Source organism: Jaculus jaculus, chromosome X, assembly GCF_020740685.1.
Source record: "Jaculus jaculus isolate mJacJac1 chromosome X, mJacJac1.mat.Y.cur, whole genome shotgun sequence".
In the NCBI taxonomy this organism is placed as follows: domain Eukaryota; kingdom Metazoa; phylum Chordata; class Mammalia; order Rodentia; family Dipodidae; genus Jaculus; species Jaculus jaculus.
Window position 1 is genome coordinate 33,411,740 of NC_059125.1, and position 24,804 is coordinate 33,436,543.

Genomic DNA, 24,804 nt, shown 5'->3' on the forward strand with positions numbered 1-24,804 from the left:
TGGACCCCAGGGGCAGGTTATTCAGGAAGGTGGAGCAAAAGCCCTGCTTCTGCAGCACACATGCAGGGTCCAGGCTGCCTCAAGCCAGGAGCAGGGGTACAGGGACCTTGGAACTGGGAGTGGGGAAAGAACCAGGGGCTCTGGCCTACTCCAGTGCAGGGGATCTGGCTCATTTTCAGTCAGATATTGTTTTAGTCATAGGCAAAGAAAATGTGAGAGTCTATTCCCAAAACCCCATAAAATACTTTCAGGTCAATATTTTCTGTTTCTATCCAGATTTTATTAGTGATAGGACCTGTAGTGTTCAGAGAGAAAGAAAAAAAAAAAACAGTAGTTAGAAACACACTTTTAACTTATAATGATTTGAAAGCATGTGGCAAAATATGATAATTAGTAAATGTATATTCTGACGTATTTAGTAAACTCATGCTCAAGAATTGAACTATTTCAAATTTATATACCATATCCTATCATAATGTTTCTTTTCTCATAAATGGAAAAAAGAGAAGGGGAATTGTGTTAGCATCATTATCTACTGCCACCCTTGACAGCCTGTAATAAGCTTCAAGACTGTCTTCCTTTACTATAGAACAATGACTCACCTACAGTTACATAACACTCAGGTCGTAGGAATCCAAATCTCTCATTTTCTCCTTAGTCTCAAATGTGCTTATTGTTTGAAGTTAAAAATGGTTTTTAGGAAATATTGAAGAAACTGTAAGTGAAGGGAGAAATTTCAAGAAACTACCAAGCTGTATTTACTATTATGATGACCTATCTTATCAGTGTAGGCATTCACTCTGAGTCATTCAAGTGTTGACCCCACATCTATATGACCCTGATTCTTTGCATATCTATGACCAAAATACTTGATATAAACAATTGTAAAAATTGAAAATTTATTTCTTATTATGGTTTCAGAGATTATAGTCCTTAGTTCTTGATTCCATTACAGGCCTACAGTGAGGCAGATAATCATGGTAGCAAGATTACATGGAGGAAGAAGCTATTCAACTCATGGAAGAAAGGAAGAGAAAGAGAGAGAGAGAAAATATGAAAGAAGGGTGCCAGGGCCTTGACTAGGGAATCAAACCTAAGCTGTCAGGCTTTGCAAACAAGCACCTTTAACTACTGAGCCATCTCCCCAGCCTCCAAATTAAAATTTTAAATGGACTTTTTTTCTTTTTCTTTTTTTTTTTTGTTTTTTGTTTTGGTTTTTCAAGGTAAGGTGTCACTCTAGCTGAGGCTGACCTGGAATTCACGATGTAGTCTCAGGGTAGCCTAGAAATTACAGCGATCCTCCTACCTATGCATCCTGAGTGCTGGGATTAAAGACATGAGCCACCATGCTCAGCCAAAGGAGACATTTTTTAATACACTGTTTTACAAAGGGCATTGTGAAATGTTTTCCTAAGTTTTGTTAATGAGAATATAAATTTGTTCAACTACTATCTGCCGAGATCTATCAAATTGTTGTAATCAGCAATTCCACCTCTGTGCATTATCCAACATGTTCTTGACTCATATGTTTGAGGAAATATGTTGTAACATTTTAAATACTGAGACAACTAAGTATTGTATAGGATGGGCTAAATAAATCTATACTATCATCTTATACTAAAGGTTCAAGAGAATATTATGGACTTCTTTAAAACAATATGTGATCTTTGTAAGTACTGGTTATGGAAATATGTACATTACTAAGTGAAATCAATAAAGAGCAGAAGAGTGTTTTAAGTACAACAAATAAATACCATTTATATACATTTTGCAGATATCTAGAAGACATCAAAGACTTATGAGAGTTGTTGCTAATGACAAGAGAACTAACTACAAAACACAATTTAGAAAGAAATATTTCCCTTTCATTTTACTCTTACACTATTAAAATATTGATTTTTTGTTTGTTTTTTGAGGTAGGGTCTCACTCTAGCTCAGGCTGACCTGGAATACACTATAGAGATTCTCATAGTGGCTTCGAACTTGCAGTGATCCTTCTTCCTTTTCTTCCCAGTGCTGGGATTAAAGGCATGCTCCACCACGCCTGGCAATATTGAAAATACAAGATAAATGCTTTTCATTGTATTCAAGTGAAAAGTAATGGCTGCTTCAGAGAAATGGCAAGCATAGGAACCATATTGAGTGGAATAACTTATAACTCCTTACATATATCAATGGACATATTGAGAAAAATTCATTTTTCAATCTCTTTGGTCATGGATGGGAGAAGAGGAATAGAATAGTAGCCATGAATGGACTGGAGGTCATGCAACTCAAGAACTAAACTTTCAAATAAGTATTTAGCACTCAAGTTGCCAACAGAGCAAAGGGCATTAGATAACTTATGTAAACAAGTCTTCTAGAACCTCAATTTAGTTTCTAATTTTGTCTTTTATGAGCTATATAAAGTTAGGAAGTTATTTCATTACTCATATCATGTGGAGATTGGGTAAGCTATTGGAGTAAATTACTGATAATTGTGCCTGGCATGTAGTAATCCCACCTTATATACAATTACCTACTAGTTATCCATAGTCAATCATAGATTGAAACTATTAAAATGAAAATTCCAGCAACAAATGATTCATGTTTTAAATTGTATATATTCAGCATACAGTGATGAAATCTCTTCCCCTTCAGCTTTATAGCACCTAGAAAATATTCTCTTTGTCTAGCTTATCCATATAATATAGACTACCTTTCTATTAGTCATTCAATTGTAATTCTATCTTGATGATTCAGTTCACTGTCATACTATTGTATTAGTATAGTAATGCTTGCATTCAAGTAACCCTTACTTTATTTAATAACGGATCACAAGCATAACAGTAGTGAGGCAAAAGAGGCATCAAGGCATAAAGCTTGGAACGACTAATTAGTTTAATATTATATGGTCATCCTCCAAGGAATATTAACGAAAAACCATAGTGTATATAGGCTCTGATCCTACCTTTAGTTCTACTGGAGGTCTAAAAAAGATATTCTTCACAGATAAAACTACTGCATGCATGCATTACTTTGGTAGGGATGACATAACAAAACATCACAGTCTGGTAGCTTCAATAACAAAACTTATATTTGTTTTGTTTTGTTCTGTTTTTCAAGGTAGGGTCTCAAACTAGCCCAGGCTGACCTGAAATTCACTATGTAGTCTCAGGATGGCCTTGAACTCATGTAAATCCAGATGTACAAAATGGTGCATACATATGGAGTTCATTTGCAGCAGCTGGAGGCTCTGGTGATTGCTCATTAGCTCTTTCTTTCTTTCCCTCCTTGAAAATAAATCTTTATTATTTATTTATTTTTTTAATTATTTATTTATTTGAGAGCAACAGACACAGAGAGAAAGACAGAGGGAGAGAGAGAGAATGGGCGCGCCAGGGCTTCCAGCCTCTGCAAACGAACTCCAGATGCGTGTGCCCCCTTGTGCATCTGGCTAACGTGGGACCTGGGGAACCGAGCCTCGAACTGGGGTCCTTAGGCTTCACAGGCAAGTGCTTAACCGCTAAGCCATCTCTCCAGCCCGAAAATAAATCTTTAATGTGCTCCTCCATACACAAAATGTCCTGGATATCCATGACCTCACAGTACCTGACACTACCTACACAAGACCATTATATTAGGAGGAAAAGATCATCACATCAAAAAAGAACTGATTGAGAGGGGGAGGGTATATGATGAAGACAGGAATTTCAAAGGGAAAAGTGAGGGGGAGGGAATTATTATGGGATATTTTTTACAATTATGGAAGTTATCAATAAAAATAAAAATATTTAAAAGGAAAATAAATAATATACAAGTGAAAAAACAAACAAACAAAAACTGTTTTAAAGGCGAAGGGAAAAGACCAACAAGCACGAAATTTGGGTTAAATCTATATACAACATATTCTCATAATATAGTTAAGTTTTTGTCTAACTCTAAATACCAAGAATGGAAGAGATGTTCCCTGTAATACTTACTGACAGATTAAAATATAATTCCCAGAAATATTTATTTGTAACCTTTGAGTTTTAAATATTTAAAATACATTTGTTAAAATGTTTGTGTACAGAGATTTTTTCCACCTAAAATTGTAAACTATGTTAGCTGATTAAGTGCGAACTCTAAAGTCTGTATTTACCAGTGTAGGATGAATTTGCTCAGCATCCTTGAGGCAATTAATCTGCTTAATATGGCCAAATATATCTAGGTTTAATTACTTAACTTAATAAAAGACCATGCAGATTTTCTTAGAACTAGAAGCAGGCTTAAATGCTCCTTGTAGAAACATTATGTCCCATGTAAAATAAATAAACATACAGAAAACCAAAAATAAGGACACACTTAAGTCTCCCACAATCCCACAATAAACTAAAAGAATTAAAAGCAGTTAAGTATTTTTTTTCTCAGAGAAATTGGAATGGAAGAACAAAATTCTAAAAACAGCAGAGAGACTTTAAAAAGGTGTATGAAAAAGAATTGTCCCACTTGAGAGAGTCTTTGAGGAGAACTCTGTCTCATGATTTTGGTATGGAGATGGAGGAAATCTCCATGAAGATGAATATAGGATAATTGTACCCCTAAAAGGAAGTTATTAGGGGTCCAGGAGAAAGGTTTTGGAGGGTAATAACTGAGAATTTATAATGGAAATGAGAGGACACAGTTATAAATGGAGAAGTATTTTTTCATCATCTTTGTCTTCTTTTAACATCTACTAATATGTCTTCTTCTTTTAACACTTTCATTTACTAAGTAAAACTTTATTTAGATGATATGATAACCATATCACTGTAAAACTTTTCTTTCCTGGGTGGTATAGAAAACACAAGTCAATTCAACAAAACTTTTACAGTTTTTTCCCCAGTTAGTTACAGCAAAGGCAAAAGAAAAAAAAATACTTAAAATTTAAAGAAACTAGAATACTAAATTAAATGAAGCTTTATCTGTTTATACATTTTACACCTAACTCTGTAAGTTTCCAGTCAAAATAGCAAGCCTTTAAGTTCCATTAACCATGCTCTTTCAGTGAAATCTCAACATCAATATGAAACCCATTTCACCCTTAAAACTATCACAAGAGGGTTTTGAAGAACAAGTCATAAACACATCACCCAAAATAATTCTAAATATTTCAGTTTTTTCCTTGATATAACATTCAAGAAGTAGAACTATATAGCATGAGTAATGGGGCCTAAATGAGAGGGAAATGGAAGAAGAAAGACACATACCACATTTTCTCTCTATGTGGAACTTAGTTTTAGTAATTACATATATTACATACTATGATAAGATGTGATATATGGTATGAAATCAGAAGATGAACTAGTTGGGGAAAAAAGGGGACCAGTGGAAGGAAGCATAATGGAAAAGCAAATATGAGCAAAGTACAATACACAAGTACCAAATGACATGATGAAACCCATTACTCTGTATATTAAAAAACAAATATAAAGGTAAAACATTCATGAGTTTGGTCCTTAAATTTGGTTCATAACCAAAAAATAGTCACTTTTGAATTTGCTTACATATATGCCTATTTATGCCATATTTCTATCAAGTTTATGCCATATTTCTATCAAAGTTTTGCTTCAAGTACTTTACATTGTTGGTATTTGCCTACTGTCAAGGCTAGTGCATTTTTAATTCATGTTAACAGTGCTCAAAGTTTTAAATTCTGAAAGTTTAAAGTTGCAGTTTCTCAGTTTGAAAGGCCCAAGAATTCAGAAGCTCAGAAATACTATCACGCTCCAAAGGGAGCTTAAGCGGGCCACCTGCATACCTCAAACTCCAGGTTTTACTCTCTGTCAGAAGCAAGTAAAGAATCCCTCTTCTCATTGTATCAGAGCCCACTCCTAATATAAAACTAGGTAAAAGGGCATGAGATAGCCCTCAAGGATGGGAAATGAGTAATGAAGTGAACCACTTATTTGGTTTCTGTAAATAGCCTGCACCATAAGCCTTAATAGCCCACACTGTAAGCCTTAGTAGCCTACACTGTAAGCCTTAGTAACTCGCACCATAGGCTGTAGCAGCCTGCCTCAGACCACCAAGGTCATAGGAGGCTGATACCATACTCTGTTACCCCCACCTAAGGAATTGCACAAGTGCTGACCTCCAAGGTCACAGGAGACTGATACCACACTCTGCTACTCCCACCCAAGGACCTGCGCAAACGCTGACCACCAAGGTCATAAACTAATTGGCTTAGAAACTATGGGGTGGCACCAACTGACTGGCTAACACCCTGCCGGGCTTCTAATATTAGAAAATGATTGGTCTAAGGCACAGGCTTTGTTAGAAACCCTATAAAAACTGTCCTGTTCCTGCATTCAGGGCTCTGCAGTCCTCTACCCCTGTGCGGTGTACGACTGTGGGCCCCAGCGCGCTTGGAATAAAATCCTCTTGCAGTTTGCATCAAGACCGCTTCTCGTGAGTGAGTGATTTGGGGTGTCGCCTTATCTGGGCAGAGCGTGGGGACCCCCTGTGGGGGTTTTTTCCTACAAGTTCTCCTCCAATATTGGGGTTGTTGTGTCTATAATCTCTGCTGACTGCAGTTTTCTTTGACAACCAAGGAAATTCAGATATAAAAGAAAACGTTGAATGACCTTCAATTTTCAAAAGCAAACCGGAATGAAACATCCTGTTTTGCATAATAGTCTCTGGTGAAAGTGAAGCTGAAGATTCCCAGCAGATAGAAGTTAATGATATGAACACACTTCCTTCAATTTTTGCCCCTAATCTAAAGATTACCATTGCTGTTGTGACATCAAATATATCCCTATATTTCCCAGATCAATTGATACAGCTTCAAAAATATTTTTAGTGGTCAAGTACCAGGCTCATGAAAACAATACAATCAGTTTGAAAAATGTACTTTGAAAGTATATAAAGTAGGTTTCTTTTTAATCCCTATGGGATTAATCTCTACTAAAAGCAACGAATAAACTGATGTTTCTTAAAATCTAAGGTTTCCGTAAGCATTAATACAAAGGTTTTGTGAAGACCAGGGGCGAGGATGACCTGGAGGTTGAACTTTGGGCCTTAAAGCATTCTGGGAAAACCATCACTCTGCCAGTGAGCTACAATCCCAAACTAAATTCTGATTTAAGACTGAAAAGTAGATGAAGAATTCTTTTAATTTCTTCTCAAACGTGTGACAGCACTCAAACTGCAAGGTACCATGGGTTTCTCCTCGAACTCCTAAAACACTTCATCCAATGGAACCATTGGTTCCACTGGTGCCACCACTCTTGCTCATGCCAGTACCAGCCTATTTACATACGCCTTTCTGGAAAGATTCGAGCCCTTTGGCCATTAGCCAGTCTTCCTTGGAAATTGTTCCGATCTTCCTCCTGAAGCCTCACAGGGTCCATGTAACCCCAATTTCTTCCACGGCCATTTCCAACTCAGTGTTGATCATAGTGTACATGCACCTGCCAGCGCCCATGCCTCTGGCTAAGGCCACTCTCATACCTGAGGCCATTCTCATACCTGGGGCCATTGCCATACCTGTACCAGTGGCCATGTTCATGCACATGCCCGTGCTCATGCCCATGCCACTGCCCAGGGTGGTGGCTATACCAGCGCTCATGGCCATGCCACTGCCCGTGGATGTACCCATTCCCGCGCCAGTGCTCATGACCAGGCCTGGGCCCATGCCCGTGCCATTGCTCATGGCCACGCCAGGGATCAAACCAGTGCGGAACCAAGTTATGTCCGTTATTCGGCCAAACAACAAGTCTGCGAACAGTGTTGCCTTGTGTTGCCACCCTGGGCCTGGGCTGTATGTCATCTTCTGGGCCCCACAACCGGGTCACGCAGGCTCGGCAGAAGTTGTGCCCACAGCCAATGGACACGGGTTCCGTGAAGTAATCCAGGCAAATGGGGCACAGGGCTTCGTCGTGCAGCGTCTGTATGGGGTTGGGGTGATTCTGCATCTTACAGCTCTGTGCAGGGCCCCTGCGGGCGCGGGCGCAGGCGCGTGCGCGGGCGCGGGCGTTGAGAAGCCCGGATGTGGATGTGGCGGTGCGGATGCTGCCCCTGTGGGTTAGGAGCCCGGATGTGCCCTGCAGCCCGCTTCCAAGCTCCGCTGGGGCCTTGGGCCCCCACCCCGGGAGGCCTTGCTCCTGCTCGCTCGCAGCCGCTCAGGCTCTCGGCCGCTGGGGTCTTACCTGGAGCTCCACGTTACCTGAGGCGGTTCTCAGCCCCTCTCAGCTTCTCCACAGCCTGGCCTGCACCGGCCCGGGGCACCGTGGCCGCCTTCTCTCAGTCCTTGAGGCCTCTCTCTCAGGCTCTCCACAGTTCACAGATCAGGAAGCTGGAGACTCAGGCTCGGAGCATCCCTTCAGTCCAAGTAGGCTGGGACAGAACTGGGCTGGAGCCCCCAACCTGTTCAAGCCTCAAAGTCCTACAGGGTGCCTACCCTCAGAGTTCAACCAGAACTGTGGCAGTTCACTACCTCGTGAGATGAGACTGCTCTTCACATGGCCCTAATGCAACTGAAAATGCTGTAGTAGGAAGCTAGCTAAGGCATGGCCCTCATGCAAGGGGGCAACACTGAGCCTTCACAGCACATAAGTACAGTAAAAGTTGGAGTTGCATAAATATCAGAGGCATTTGCTGGCAAACCCTGACCGCCTGGGCTCAATCCTACAAGCACCCACTTAAAGATGTGCTTGTGTGTATGATCCTAACTTGTTTATGGCTATGAGAGGCGGGACCAGGAGAACTGAAGCTCATGGTCAGCTAATCTGGCATTCTTTTGAAGCAGCAAGAAACCTTTCTCCAGCTGGTGAAAACGCTTAGCAGTTAAGGCGTTTGCCTGTGAAGCCTAAGGACTCTGGTTTGATTCCCAAGAACCCATGTAAGCCAGATGCACAAGGGGACACATGTGTCTAGAGTTCATTTACCGTGACTAAAGACCCTGTTCTCTCTTTCTCTCTATCTGCCTCTCTCTCTCTCTCAAATAAATAAATACATAAAAACAAAATATTTAAAAAAATATATTTTAAAAGACCTTTCTCTAAGAAAGAGCAAAGAAACCTTCAGATTGTCCTCTGACACCACACACGTACTGTGACACACAGGCACATACAATAGTACAGATGTAGATAGATAGATGATAGATGCTAGCAATTTGAAAAGAGAAACTGAAAGTCATTAAGGAATAGTACAATCTCAGTGAAAAAATAAGGTATTACTGAACAGCAAGCAATTGAAAAAAAAAAGTTTAATGGAGAAATATGAAGGTAAGGAAGTTGAAAAGATTGCCTAGGAATGTACATCCTTCCTAATCCATGGTGTCACTGGAATGTTGGAGATGGGCTATGTGCTGGCTCTCACATTTTTAAGTATGTCCCTGCTTCCACCTTTCTTCATATAACTAAAAAAATAACCTTTATTTTACTTTATTTTAGGGGGAAGCAAATAGAGAGAGAGAAAGAAAATGGACATTCCAGGGCCTTCAACCACTGCAAACAAATACCAGACACATGCACCATCTTGTGCATCTGGCTTACATGGGTCCTGGGGAATTGAACCTGGGTCCTTTGGCCTTGCAAGCACCTTTACCACTAAACAATCTCTTCAGCCTTCTCCTTATTTCTTCAATCTCTGTGAGCTTTACACTTGTTCCTTTCCCTTACCTATTAAACATCTTTAAATTTTCCTTTCCTAAATAAATCTTTGTCAATGTTGTTCCTTTTGCAAGTTACTGTACCACCCACTACACATGCAGTTTTCTTTCATTTGACTTTTCAAAATATGAAGTATATTTGATGCCTGCACTATATGTATCCTCCACTCTTCAGTTTCCTGCAATCTGGCTTTCATAATTCTGCAGTAAATACTCCTTTTTTCCAGCCACACCCTAACTTCCAAACCTAATCTCAAATTATCCTACAGACCTCTGGTCAGCATTGAATGTAGTTGATAACACTCTTTACCAATCCCTGGCCTTTAAATTTTTTATTTTATTTTATTTTATTTAAAAGAGAGAGAGAGAGAATGGGGGCTTCAGGGCCTTTGGCCATTGAAAATGAACTCCAGATGCATGTGCCACCTTGTGCATTTGGCTTACATGGGTCATGGGGAATCAAACCTAGGTTCTTTGGCTTTGCAGGAAAGCACCTTAACCATTAAGCCATTTCTCCTTCCCTTTTTGTGGCCTTTGGCTGTTCTTTCCTCACTTTCACTAATTTCTTCTCCCTATGCTTTATTTGTTTTTTTTCTCTAGTTTTACCTTAAATAGCCAACTAGCTGTTCTATTAGTTCTGCCTTTGGGATGCCCCTTTAAGCCAAAATTGTGAGGATGGAGACCACCTGAAAGAGTCACAGAACACAAGGTCACATTCAATCACTGCCACCAAGGTCACTTAAAGAACTCACCACTACCACCTGCTGTCATAACCATCAGCAGGAAGGGAAACAATGTTTTTATGCAGGGTCTCATCTGATATTCAAGTGGTTTTTAAGATGTCACTAAAATAGAAGTCATTGGACACTACCTAGCACTTAAGCATTCTGCAACTCTCAGCTCCTAGCTTCCAAAGCTGGCTCCACATGCTGCTTATATTACCCTGTATTATGACTTGTGCTATATTCCTTAAGTCCAAAGTAGGTTCTGACAGGGTGGTGAAAATCAGCACCATTTAGAACCTAATTTCCTTGTTAGCTCTCTTTTCTTCTTCCATTTCTCTTTATTTCCTCAGGCCACCTAATCTTTAGCTTTGCCTCTGATTCTAGGCCTGGTCACTCTCCTCTGTTTCTTACCCCTCCATCTGAGCAATGATTGGAACACTTCACATGGATGTCATGCAGCAGTTTGAAAGTATGGAACATCTTTTCCTCCCCCACTCCTTCAATGATCCATCCCCTCCTCTAAACAAGAGAAAGACACCTATGATTTTTATATTAGTGAATGGAAACTGTCCTCAACTCTTCCTTGCCTTTCCCCAACCTCACCATATGTTTCTATTGATGTGATCTCTGTGATATTTTTCCCATCTGTCAAGTCCCTCACACCCACTTCCAACTGCCCTAGTTTCATGTCTCACCACTTGTGCCTGGACTTGCAAATAGCCTCCCCTCTTCAATCTGTCTTTTAAACTTTTCACAGAAATGTATTCCTTAAAAATAATATATCTAGTCTCTGATTTAAAAATATCTACTGGAAGACTGTTGTAAAAAAATCCAAATCCATTCACCTGGCTTGCTATCCTGTCTGAGGTTGCTATCTGGCATAATAATGATAATAATAATAAAATAACTATTGCCTAGGTATTTTTAAATTGGGGTGAAATTTACATAAAATGAAATACATGGGTATGATTTTCATTATGTTCAAAAAATGCATACACTCAGGTAATTAATGCAACAATAAAAATACAGAACATTTTCATCATATTAGAAAATTTGCTAAATCCTTCTTTCAATAAATCCATTCCCAAAGACAACCATTGTTTTACTTCTTACCATCATTAATAAGGTTTGTCCTGTCTCAACATATACTATAGACTTTTTTTTCAGTCAACTTGCTTTTAATATAATTCATGTTGTTTCATGTACCGATAGCTACTTTTATTGTTGAGGAATATTCCACTGTAGGAAATAGCATTTATTTGGATCACTTCCAATTGTGGCTATGGTAGATAAAGCAGTAATTAGCATTCTTTTAGAAGTGATTTTTGGGAGCTATGCATTCATTTCAGGTAAATATATAAGACAGAGATTTCTGGGCCACAAAAGTTTTTAGTTAACTGCATAAGAGTACTAAATTGTATTTCTGAGTGATTTTATTTTATTAAGACTATACTTTGTATGGATGCATCAGTGTGTTGGTACCATCATTCACCCTCCCTGCCCCCACTCCACTGAGGGCCCTCTTCAGTGGGATTGCTGGTGTTCCCCACGGGGTTGTGGATTATGAGTTTTTGGAGCAGCAGTCAGTCCTTGCTGGGGGAGGGCAATGGCTCTGGATATTCCCTCCCACCTGTGGCACTTTAAATCTTTCCACCCACCTGTTCAACAAAATTCCCTGAGTCATGGTGGGTGTGTTTTAACTCTACTTCAGTGTCAAGCTCTCAGCAGCTTCTAGATTTGTGCTTCAGTTCATTTCGAAAATCCTCAGTGTCTGTCTCCTTCACCCTGGTTCAGCTTGTAAGGCTCTCCATAGAAATAGTGCACTTGCTCATCTCATCAGTTCCTTTGCTGTTTCATCTGGGTCCCAGCTGCTATGTGAGGAGTGATTTATTTCCTTGGTTCTCACTACCTTCTGAAAAAGAAAACAGATTCTCCAATGGAGAATGGTGTCAGCATAGGTTAAATGGGATAAGCATTGTTAATTCAGAGAGGTTTTGATGGATGTAGCCCTTCTTTTGGCCAAAGACTAGTGAGTGCATGTATTTGGAGACCATAATCTTGGTTTCCATAGGATTCTGAAGTGGTTCCCAGTTCCAGCTACAGGTTCCTTTCCACTGAGTGGATCTCTTACAAATCAGAAAGCCATTGGTTACCTACCAAAGCTGTGTGCCACCATTGCACAGGTATGTATGTCTTTCAGGCTGGTGGATTTTGAATAACTGTGACCCCTGCTCAATCACAATGTTATTGGCTACTTTCCCGCAATAGCTCATGTAGCACTTTCCAGCACTAAACAGGCTAACAATCAGGGACTGGCTCCCTTCCAGATTCTAGCTGGGTCTCTCACTGTCTGTGTTGGCAGACGTGGTGTCTTTCTGAGTGATTTTATCATTTTCCACTCTCATCTGTAGTGTAAATTACCAGCAATGTGAGTCCTGGGAAATTGAGCCAGAGTCCGTAGGCTTTGGAGGCAACCACCTTAACTGCTAAGCCATCTCTGTACCCCTGAATCATGGTTTTAATAGTTCATCATAGTTTTAATTTACTTTTCCTTTCTAACTAATAAGTTTGAGCATTTTTCTGTGTTTGGGGCATATACATATATATATAAATGATGAATTATGTATAATATATATCATCATAAATGAAATTTTTTAAAAAGCTGGGTTTGGTGGCACACACCTTTAATTCCAGCATTTGGGAGGCAGAGGTAGCATTATAGCCCATGAGTTTGAAGCTAGCCTGAGACTACATAGTAAATTTCAGGTCAGCCTCTAACAGACAAAACAAAAGTTGTTTTTTTTTTAATATTAGCATGTAATTATTACACATCATATTTTTTCTTTATGACATTTTAATACATGCATATAATGTATTTTGATCATATTCACTTTTGTCTCCCTCTGACTTCTGCTAATCCTTTTCCTTCTTCCAACTTCTAGAACCTTTTTAATTTTAGCTTTTGTGTTCATGACACAAAAGTTTTTTGTTTTGTTTTATTTTTGTTTGTTGTTTGTTTTTGGTTTTCCAAGGTAGGGTCTCACTCTAGCTCAGACTGAACTGGAATTCAGTCTCAGGGGTGCCTTGAACTCACAATGATCCTCCTACCTCTGCCTCTTCAAGTGCTGAGATTAAAGGCATGTGGCACCACACCTGGCATCACAAATGCTTTTGTATGGTTGAAATATTCATTATTTTCCATATAGATGTCCAGTTGGCCAAGAATCATATACTGAAGGTTATTTCACCCACTGAATTTCTTTAATGTTTATGCTAAAATCAGTGAGCTTATGGGGCTGGGGAGATGGCTCAGCAGTTAAAATTCTTGCCTATACGACGAATGACCCAGGTTTAATTCTCCAGTGCCCACATAAAGCAAGATGCACAAAGTGGCACATGCATCTGGAGTTCATTTGAGGTAGCTAGGGGCCCTGGTGAGCTCATATTCATTCTCTCTCTCTACCCACCTCTCTCCTTGTAGATAGATAGATAGATAGATAGATAGATAGATAGATAGATAGATAGTAATCTGTATGGCTTACCTACAAATTCTATCCAAAATTTAGGAATAAATTATACCAATCCTTGTAGGTGTATCATAAAATAGAAGTGGCAAGAACCCTTTCTCAACTTGGTAAAACCAAGTCCAGAACAAACTTAATGTCAGGAACTTCACATTAGATGAAAAGAAATTATAGGCCAATAAGTGCTACAAATTTGGTTGCAGATTTATTTAATAAGATAGTAATTTTTATGTTTATTTTTATTTACATGTATTTAGCTTGGGTTGACATTACCTATATACATATCCTCTCTAACCACCTTCCTCCTCCCACCCCCAGTCTTCCTCCTTTTGCTTTCATTCCACATGTGTTCTATTATTTTATCTACCCTCTCCCTTGGCTTCATTTTTGTCTTCACATGGTCTCCTTTCTAGTTTTCTACCATCTATACACATGTTCTCCTACATAAACACACACACACACAGATAAAGATTTGAAGCTATGATCCACAGACATAGAAACAAGAAGCAATAAATTTAATGCAACAATATATTAAAAAGATAATGTACTCTAAGTGTGGTTTCACCCCAGAATCACTGGCTTAATTGTTAAGAGCACTTACCACTGAAGCACGAAAGCCTGAGCATACTTGAGTTTGACTATCCAGAACCCACTTAAAAAGTTGGGAATGACCGCAAATATCTCTAATGCCTGTTCATGAGGGATGGGGACTGGGTGGGAGGAGTGGAGAATCTCTGGGTTTCACTGACCAGGAAGATGTCTACTTGGAGCTGAAAGACTGTGTCATAAGGAAAAAATGTGGGTAAGCAATCGAGAAAGCCATCTGAAGTTCTCTGGCTTTTGCATGCATACAATGGTGGGTGTTGAGTATCCTCAGGGTCTGTCTCCTACACCCTGGTGCTGATTATCAGGTTCAGCATGCAAGCAGCCAGCACTCATGCTGGGCTCCCCAGTTCCTTTGTGCATTCAGTTGTGGCTTGGCTGAAGTGCAAGGGATAGTTTATCTCCTCTGGTCTTGCTACCTTCTGAAAAAGAAGAACAGATTATCCAATGGACAGTGAAGTCAGCATAGTTTAAATGGGATAAGCAGTATTAATTTACACAGAATTTTATGTATGTAACCCCTCTTTTAGCCAAAGACTAATGAGAACTTGTCACTGAAGAACATAATCTTTGTCTCCTTAGGATTTTGACAGATTAAGGACATTCCAGGACCTCGTGCCACTACAAATAAACTTCTGATGCATAGGCCACAACGTGCATCTGGCTTTACATGGATACTGGGGAATTGAATCTGTGATGGAAAGTATTGCAAGCAAGTGCCTTTAACTACTGAACCATCTCCCCAGTCCTGTATCTTTTTTTAAAGAGGAAACATTCATCTTTGATTTTTCAACTTCTGTCATTTCAAAAATAAGTACTTAAAACATCAAAATTCAGCATTTCTTTTGGATACATCTCACAAAATTTTTCAAAATGCTTTTGCATTTTATTCAGTTTTAACTATTTCCTACTTCCTCCTAGGATTTCTTTTTTGATGTGTAGTTTTAGAAATGTGTCATTCACCTTTTCAGTATTTGGAGATTTTCCAGATGCAATTTTGTTATTTGATTCTTACTTCACTTAGGATCAAACAGTATAAAATATACGATTATGATTTTTGAAATAAATTATAATTTATTTTATGTCCTATTTTGATGAACATATCAAAGGTAATTGACAGGGATATATATATATATATATATATATATATATATATATATATACATATATATATATATATATATATATATATATGATATACTTTCAGGGTGTAATATTCTATAAATGTTAATTAGGTCAAGTTGCTGGATATTTTCTTCAAATCTAAATGCCTCCTAATTTGCTATCTGCTTATCTATTAACTTCCAAGATAAGAATATTAAATTCTGCATTTATGATTCTAAATTTGGTGTGCTGTCTTAGTTTTGACAGTTTTAGCTTCATGCATTTGAAAGCTGAGGTTAAAGTGTATATGTACTTGGGCTGGAGGAATGGCTTAGCAGTTAAGCACTTGACTGTGAAGCCTAAGGGCCCCTGTTCAAGGCTCAATTCCCCAGGACCCACGTTAGCCACATGCACAAGGGGGGAGCGCATGCGTCTGGATTTCATTTGCAGTGGCTGGAGGCCCTGTTGCGCCCATCCTCTCTCTCTCTCCCTCTCTCTCTCTCTCTCTCTCTGCCTCCTTCTCTGTCTGTCACTCTCAAATAAATAAAGAAATTTTTTTTTAAAAAAGAGTATATGTAATTTTGTTAAATTGACTTTATGATTATGAAATTAATTTTATTTTATATGTTAGCACTCCTGGTTTTGAAGGTTCCTCTGATATTAATACAGTTATATCAACTTCCTGATTTTTTTATATGATGCACCATTTTCTTCTCTTATTTTAGGATATTTTTGCATATGTTTAGAATTTGTTGTCTTTGTATAATCTTCTAATATCTGCCTCATAAATTTTGAATTAATTCAGAATATCTTGCTATTTGGTTTCTAATTGTATTTATCCTTTGTGTTTATGTTTCTTCTTTCCTGACTTCTTTTATATTATCAATTTTTTCATTAATTTATTTTAATTCCTGTAAAACATATATTTGTGTTTCTGTTCCTATTTTAGAGATATGTTTCTCAACCTCAGCACTTCACATTTCAGTAAGGATAATTGCTTGTTATAAGGATTGTCTTTTCGTTATAGAGCATTTAGCAATGTCCTTGACCTCTACCTATTGTATAGCAGTATTTCAAAGTTTGACAATCAAACATGACTCCAGACACTATTTCATGTCCTTCAGAAAATCAAATCATACAAGCATACTTATCACAATATACTCATAAGCATAACATAGTTTTTATGTATGTACTTATTACAATAGACTCACCATAATATTCTATACTTATCACAATATACTTATCAAGTACCAAGAAAACTTCCACATTTCTTCATTTTTTCTGGTTTTTCTGCCTATCAACTTCCAGTCTCTAAAACACTGGAGAACTCCAATTTCTACATCTTCTTGAGCTCCACCTCCAAGTGGAAAATAGTATTCATAAGCAACAAGCTGAAATGATTATGGTATTTATCTTGGGTTTTTCTTTCTCATACAGATCAGAGTACTGCCTCATCTATAGTTTGTTACTTGAAAATAGTTGTCATATATTTTTATACAATACTCACTTGTTATTGACAGTAGAATAAGTTGAGTCAGTTACTTTGTATTTGCCCAAATTAATCGTTTTAAGGTTTTACTGTCTAATTAGTCCTGAAACTATATTGCTTATTTCTAAATATTAGAAACTGAACTGTAGCCATTATATTAGGGGAGAGTGATGAGACGACATTGGCAAGAATCATTTAATAAATATAGATAATTTCTGAACCTAAAGATTCTAGTTCCAAATTTGTGGCTATTTGAACTTCAATAGTGATGGCAAGGCATTCAGAAAGGTAGCTACTTGTCTGTCTAATGTCTTCAATCTCTTTCTCTTTATCATCTTTTGTGTCTTAAAACTGCCAATGGCATATGGTGTTACATGCCTGTAGTTCTAACACTTAGGAATACTGTAGTATCACAAGCTGAAGGCCAGCTTGTCCTATACAGAAAGAGCCTCTCTCTCTGAATCTCTATCTATATCTATCTATATTTATCTATCTCTCTCTCTCTCTCTCCATATATATATATATATGTATGTATATCTCCCTCTCTTGAAGCTCTCTAAATGAATATAAATATCAGGTTCTTGTATATGACCTGTCCTGTTGAAGTGCTTCATAAGCTGGCTATACTTTGATGTAGTAAAGCCTCTGTTCTTTCTGCTCCTGTCTTCCAGTTCTCCCCTTTCTCTGACCTTCTGTATATAAATGTAAACAACTATCTTTTTTGCATTGGCTGTGTTATAGTTGAAGGCCCACACTCTAGAAAGATTTCTTTTCTAAACAATTATATTCATTTCTCAAGTGGTTTGCTTTTCTCCTTTTCCTTTAGCCACAGCTTCTGAAATATCTGAGATATTTTAAATTTTTTTAATTTTTTTTAATTTTTTTTCTTTTATTTATTTATTTGAGAGCGACAGACACAGAGAGAAAGACAGATGGAGAGAGAGAGAATGGGCGTGCCAGGGCTTCCAGCCTCTGCAAACGAACTCCAGATGCATGCGCCCCCTTGTGCATCTGGCTAACGTGGGACCTGGTGAACCGAGCCTTGAACCGGGGTCCTTAGGCTTCACAGGCAAGCCCTTAACCACTAAGCCATCTCTCCAGCCCTGAGATATTTTATTATTACATTCAACACCTCTCCAAAATGTACCACGACTTTGACTCTGTCAGACTACCCACTTTACAAGTCTTACCCACCATCTCCATAGCCGATATATCATAAGATGCATTCTGGGCCTCTGGCCTTGGGAACTACTGCCAAAGTCTGTTAATATCCTTTCTTAATCTCTAAATTTAAGCCACACTTTTGTCTTTTTTTAAATTTTTATTTATTTATTTGAGAGCGACAGACACAGAGAGAAAGACAGATAGAGGGAGAGAGAGAGAATGGGCGCACCAGGGCTTCCAGCCTCTGCAAACGAGCTCCAGACACGTTAACGTGGGACCTGGGGAACCGAGCTTCGAACCGGGGTCCTTAGGCTTCACAGGCAAGCGCTTAACCGCTAAGCCATCTCTCCAGCCCCACTTTTGTCTTTGTAGTATCTTCTTTTGAGTAAATCAAGGAGCACATAGTTCAGTGCTGAGGTGACCCTGAATAGCATATGCCTCATCACTTTGAGTAGAACACGTGCAGGCATTCCCAAGATTCTGTCTATAGGAATGACAGCTTGGCTATGATTGCCTCCTGGAGCATTTCTTGAACAAAGTACAATGGAGTGTGTTGAAAGGTAGCTAGCAAAACTCCCTTGTAAATTAAATGCTTAGGAAACTTCATTCAAATCAAATCCTTGTGTTTTTCCTTCAAACCTCCAGCATTCCCTTAGGTACATATTATAGACTGAACTTGAAAATAACTCTAGATCACATGTTTACATGTGTGTTTCAGGAGTTTTACATATGAATTTTGAAAATCACATTCTTTCCCTCTACTACACTCATTAAGGCCAGTGACAAAAGTTATTTTATTTTTAAAAAATCATTTATTTATTTATTTGAGAGAGTCAGATAGATGAGAGAGTGAGAGAAAGAAAGGGAGGGAGACTATGGGCAAGCCAGGGCCTACAGCCACTGCAAACAAACTCCAAAAGCATGCATCACCTTGTGTATCTGGCTTACATGGGTATTGAGGAATTAAGCCTGGGTCCATAGGCTTTGTAGGCAAGTGCCTTAACTGCTAAGCCATCTCTCCAACCTCAAAATTTGTTCTTGAACAACAAGCACCTATCCCTCCTGTCAGCTCTCTCAGCTCCAGCTCCTGATGTAAAATTATACACCTGAGGCTATTGAACTTGCCTATATTTGAACTGAATTATTTCTGTACAATTACTGATAACCATAATAAAATTGCACATTATATCAATTAAATTTCTAGGCCTAAATTGTTTTCTGAATAAAAACATCATAGAACAATATTCTTTAAGATAGCATATTTGCTATTATTCAATCATCATTGTTATAAGAAGGGAGCTAAAGTGCTCTCAACTCCCAGAGTAAAAGTTTCTAGTGATTATCTGACACCAGAGTCAAAGTAGACATTCACATATAGGAATAGGCTTATACTATTCCCATCTAGGTTTAAATTCTAAGTTCATATTTTATTAGCAAGGTGTCTAGATATAATTTTGATTTAATACTTATTCATGTGTTTTAGTTTTCAAATTGGGAAAGAATTTAATCTAATAGTTGAATGGACTTAAAAGTAGTTGTAGAAAACTGAACTTCTCTAAGGTTTGTAAAGCTAAAGTATTATTTTTAATCTAATTTCAAAATTCAGAGCTCATACCTAACTTCTTTATCAATTAGCGTTAGCAAGATAATGAAATGAATCCAGCAACCATGTTACATTATCCTTGTGTTGTGTAAAGTAATTCACATTTATGGACTGAAACCAATTATGAAGCATCCAAAAAATAAGACAAAATCTATTAAGCCTTGATAAAGAAGAGTCATTTTTAAACGTGTTTATGACTACACATTTTATTTCCCACTCAAGTGTAGTTGCATTAAGGCAATTAACTCCAATGCTCAAAAGATGGAAAACTAGCATGCATTAGCTTCACTATAAATTAGGATTCTCTCAATTGAACTAAAACAATAAAAGTTATTTTAACCTCTGTGTGTAGTAGCATATCTCAAGTGAAAGAAATGCATAAAAATTTAACAAATTCTAAATCCACTGTGCAAATCTTGTCTATTGACTTTATAATTTTAGTGCACAAATAGTTTTAGAATTTTCAACTGCTTCTTATAGTTTCCAATTCTCAACTGAAATTGCTCACCTTGCTATAAGATTTATTGAATATATAATCAAAGTTATTTTAAAGTATATGACTAATAATTCATTATCTGGATTTTGACAAGTCTGTTTTCATTTCCTAATTTATTTTTTGAAAAAAATCAATTGTCTTTTGCAAGGTATGTTAGTTTTCTAAAGGAACACAAGACATTGTGTCTGAAAAAGAGTTGATGATATTTTGAGTTTATATTTATTCTTTGACAGATCTTCTTTACTTAATTAGAAGCCCCTGGAGAGAGAGAGAGAGAGAAAGACAGAGAGAGAGAAACAGAGAAAAAAAGGCAGATAGAAAGAGAGTAAGTATGGGAATATTAGCCCTCCTGGCACAACAAATGAATTCCAGACTCATGTTCCTCCTCTGTTCATCTGGCTTTGCATGAGTAATTGGGAATTAGACCCTGGTTGGCAAGTTTTGCAAGCAAGCATCTTTAACTGCTAAGCCATCTCTCCAAGCCCCAGTTTGGGTTTTTAACTATGTTATTTTCCTCTAGTAATGTTCTATTTTGTTTATTGAAGAAAATTAAAGTAGTGGCAAATTGGCTTCATTTTATCTGGGATTGAACTGATTTGAGACGTGGCTTCATTCTTTGTGAGAACTGGTCCACTACCAATTCACTCTTTTGCCTCAAGTAGACATCGAGTTACAACTGAAACTCCTTGGGAGGCTGGGGCTCTGATTTTTAACCTCCAGTTAATGAGATTATTAAATCTTCTGTTCAGTTTCTCATCCTCTCAATTAATGCCTTCAAATCAGCAAATGCCTTAGGAAGGTCTTGATAAGCCCCCATATATTATCCAACCCATACTTTCTTTATGTGTAGGATACAACTAATGCTATAAGTTTATTGGGGCATTTGGAAATGTTTGTAAAGCAAGTGATGCAGTGTTTGGCACTTTAATAGCAGCACCCCTCAGCATGCCTTTCTGTCTTTTGTGGACCTAATCCTACCTGTTAAAGTGTTTAAAGCCAAATTAAATGATAATAGTAATTGTTACAGACAAGATATGAAGGGAAAGAAATCATTGTCTTAGCTACCTATTCACAACATATGAAGCACAAATAACTTACACCTATCTGTAGGTAGAATTCAGCGTCACATTTCACCTCTCGTTTCAAAATAAGCTATAAAAAGCACAAGCTATTTAGAACTAAAGCACTTAATTCAAAATACAATATTTATGAACTAATTTGAATTTCATATGAAGAAACATCCTAGCATTTTGCTTTCCCTTGAAAAATAAAAACATGTAGCATATGCATGAATATTATTAAGTGGCAATGGACAAACATGGAATAAGGGGCACTTGTAAACAATTCTTATCTTCCATGTATACAACAAATACTAGGCACTACTTGCAAGCCAGAAAGTTCTTTGCAGTAGCATTTTAAAGGACACAATGTAAAGAGCTTCCCTTCATGTTAGTAAATTTGGCAATCTCAGCCTGCATGAGAATGGCAATGGCCTTGCCACCGTTTTGCCATTAGTATGGGTTGTGGTGCAGAGTCAATGTCAGGCTCCTGGGGATCCTTTTCTTTAAGAAATAGCTTCTAGAATTGCATACAAATGTAGCTTTAAAGAGGTACAAGTCTGCTTTATTTGTCTATCTTCTTTTCCTTCCCATAATTTATTTCAGCCTATCACATTATTGTATGTGTAAGTAGCTCATCTATTCTTACTTATAAGTTGTATTATTTTCCATAGAATTTGTATGCACACACTTGATCTGTTCACCTATCAATGAACATTCACTCACACTGCTTCTAGAATTTTCCCCTATCATAAATAAAGTTGTTACGCCACTATGAAAATTTTCATATAAGCTATTTTATTTTCACTTCGTTTGAATAAATGCCTAGAATGGGATGGTAGCTAAATATTTAGCTCCATAAAAAAATGATGAATCATTTTCCAACTGCTCTGTTTTACATTCTCACCAAAAATGTATGAAAATTGAAGTTGTAGGGACACTTTTTAATGTATTTTTTATTTGTCTAAAACAACTAACTCAGAGTTAACTAATTCATAGTATATACATAAGAACATTTGACATTAAACATTTCTTTCATTCTCTTAGTTTGCTTCCTTATCTGAAAAAAATAGCAGTACCTTCTGGCTGTTTTAATGTTCCTATAAGATATGGATATAAAGATCTTAGTACATGACTGGTATTTATTAAATGTCTACCATTATTATGTGCATATTACTAAGGCTGTAGGCCAGAAGTTTGCAAAGGGCTTTGCATTTAACATCTTGTTTTATCTTCCCAACAATAATGAGGTGTAAATACTATTTTATATACTTTATGAATGAAGAAATTGACTCAAATATAATAACGATTCAAGTTAAAGCTTAAAAATTACCCACAAAACAAATGATTGTCTGGAACTGAAATCCAACCAATATAATTAAAAAGGTCAAGCACTCATCAATATGCTTGTAGGTCTTACATTCTAACAAGATTAAGAGTAAATACTGGTATATTGTTATCATCAATTCAACCAGTTCCTAGCAGTACTTTATTATTACTTTGTCAAGTCAATCAACAGGTAAGTGTACTAGTAGCCTTTTGCAAAAGGAAAAAAAGAGGGAATGAAGGAGAAAGGGAGGGAAAAAAAGAAAGAAAAAAAGAAGCAAGAAAGGAATAAAGAAAGAAAGAAAGCTAAGCCTAAACTTTCCTTTCCAGCTGTGGTAGCTGTAGCCCAACCTTGAGAGAGTCAAATCTCCTTGGCTGCTAGCTAAACTGCAGTATGGATGCCCTTCAGGGTACCATAAGACACATCTTTCCTATGGCCTTGCCATAGTTTGGACAGAGCTGCCATTGGCCAATGTATATCCCTCCATCCTATGCTAATCTTGACCAAGCTGCCAGAGATATTTTCACCAGAGGAGTTGGCTTTGGGCTGGTGAAATTAGATGTAAAAATAAAGTCATGCAGTGGTATGTATGAAGTTCTCAACATTGAGTTCGCTGAATACAAACACTGAAAAGTTACTGAGGCCATGGAGACCAAATATAAATGACATAGTATGGTCACACACACACACACACACACACACACACACACACACACACAAACATAACACTGATAAAATTCTGGAAACATAAAAACAATTCAAGATCAGATTTGCATTTGCCAAGGTTTGAAATTGACATTTGAACTACCTTCTCATTAAACATGGGAAAGAAAAGCAGTCAAAACAGGTTCTCTTATGAGAGTATATAAACCTTTGTTGTGATGTTGGCTTTGATTTTATTAGACCTGGAATCCATGATTGAGATGTCTTTGGTCACAAGGGCTGCCTCACTGGATACCAGATGATCCTTAACAGTGCCAAATCAAAACTGACAAGGGATCATTTTGTAGTTGGCTACAGGACTTGTAGTTCTATGTGAATGTCAATGATGGGAGAAAATTTGTAAGATCAATTTATCAGAAAATATGTGATGATTTTGATAATTCTGTAAACTTTTCTTAGACATCAGATACTAACTGCATTTATTTTGACACTGTGGCTAAATATCAGTTGGATCTCACTGCTTCCATAACAATTCTAATTTAATTGAAGTAGGCTGCACTAGGATTCTGAGGACTGGTGTGCAGCTTTCATTGTGTGCTCTGGTAGATGGAAAGAACATTAATGCTGGCAGTCATAAAGTTGGATTTGCCTTGGAATTGGAGGCTTAATCCAACTAGTAGGAACCTCTGGGGATGGATATCAAGATTTGCCCTTAATATACTTCCATGTGACCAGCACAACCCCCCCCACACACACTTTTCTCAACAAGGAGATCAAAAGAAAGAATAATCTAAACAAGAGCTGCAAATTAAATATGGAGACTCTTATATGCTAGCTGGTTTCTGGTTGAAATGGTAATCTATTTGGCAAGGCTGAAGTCATGCAGCCACCTATATATTATTTAAATATAACTCACTATGCATGCCCTGCCTGCCAGTAATGAAATAGACCTTTATCAAAACTGTAATAGTGTGCATGTTTGTTTTTATGTTCCTTGTAGCATTAACTATTGATATTAAATGAGATGGATCAGTGTATGTTTTAATGTGAGATTTAAGATTTTGTTAAATTAAATCATCATTTTATATTTAAATACTTATTATAACATAATAAATAACTATTAATATAAAAACATTATTTTGATACCCCAAAATATTACAAATTATGAATAAACCAAGTTTAGATATAAAAGAAAACTTGCATTGCCAAGAAGCATCCAGAGTGGTTAATAGGGCCTAATTTCAAAATGGAGTCTCCTAGCCATTTATTGACTAGGAATCAAATTTAAACTCCACTAAAAAAAAAATCTGTAAGACTTTCAAGTAAAATGGCTGCATAAGAGTAACACTAATCCAGCCTAGGGAGGGATTTGAGCAAAACCACAGCAAAACACACTCTTTGCCTGAAAAGTGAAGGTGTATAGGCTTTTTTT

At 37.5% G+C, this 24,804-nt stretch overlaps 1 pseudogene; it reads left to right on the plus strand.

The window, feature by feature from the left end:
- The first annotated feature begins 23,153 nt into the window (after positions 1–23,153).
- LOC101607790 lies at positions 23,154–24,040 on the plus strand (annotated as a pseudogene).
- The last annotated feature ends 764 nt before the right edge of the window (positions 24,041–24,804 follow it).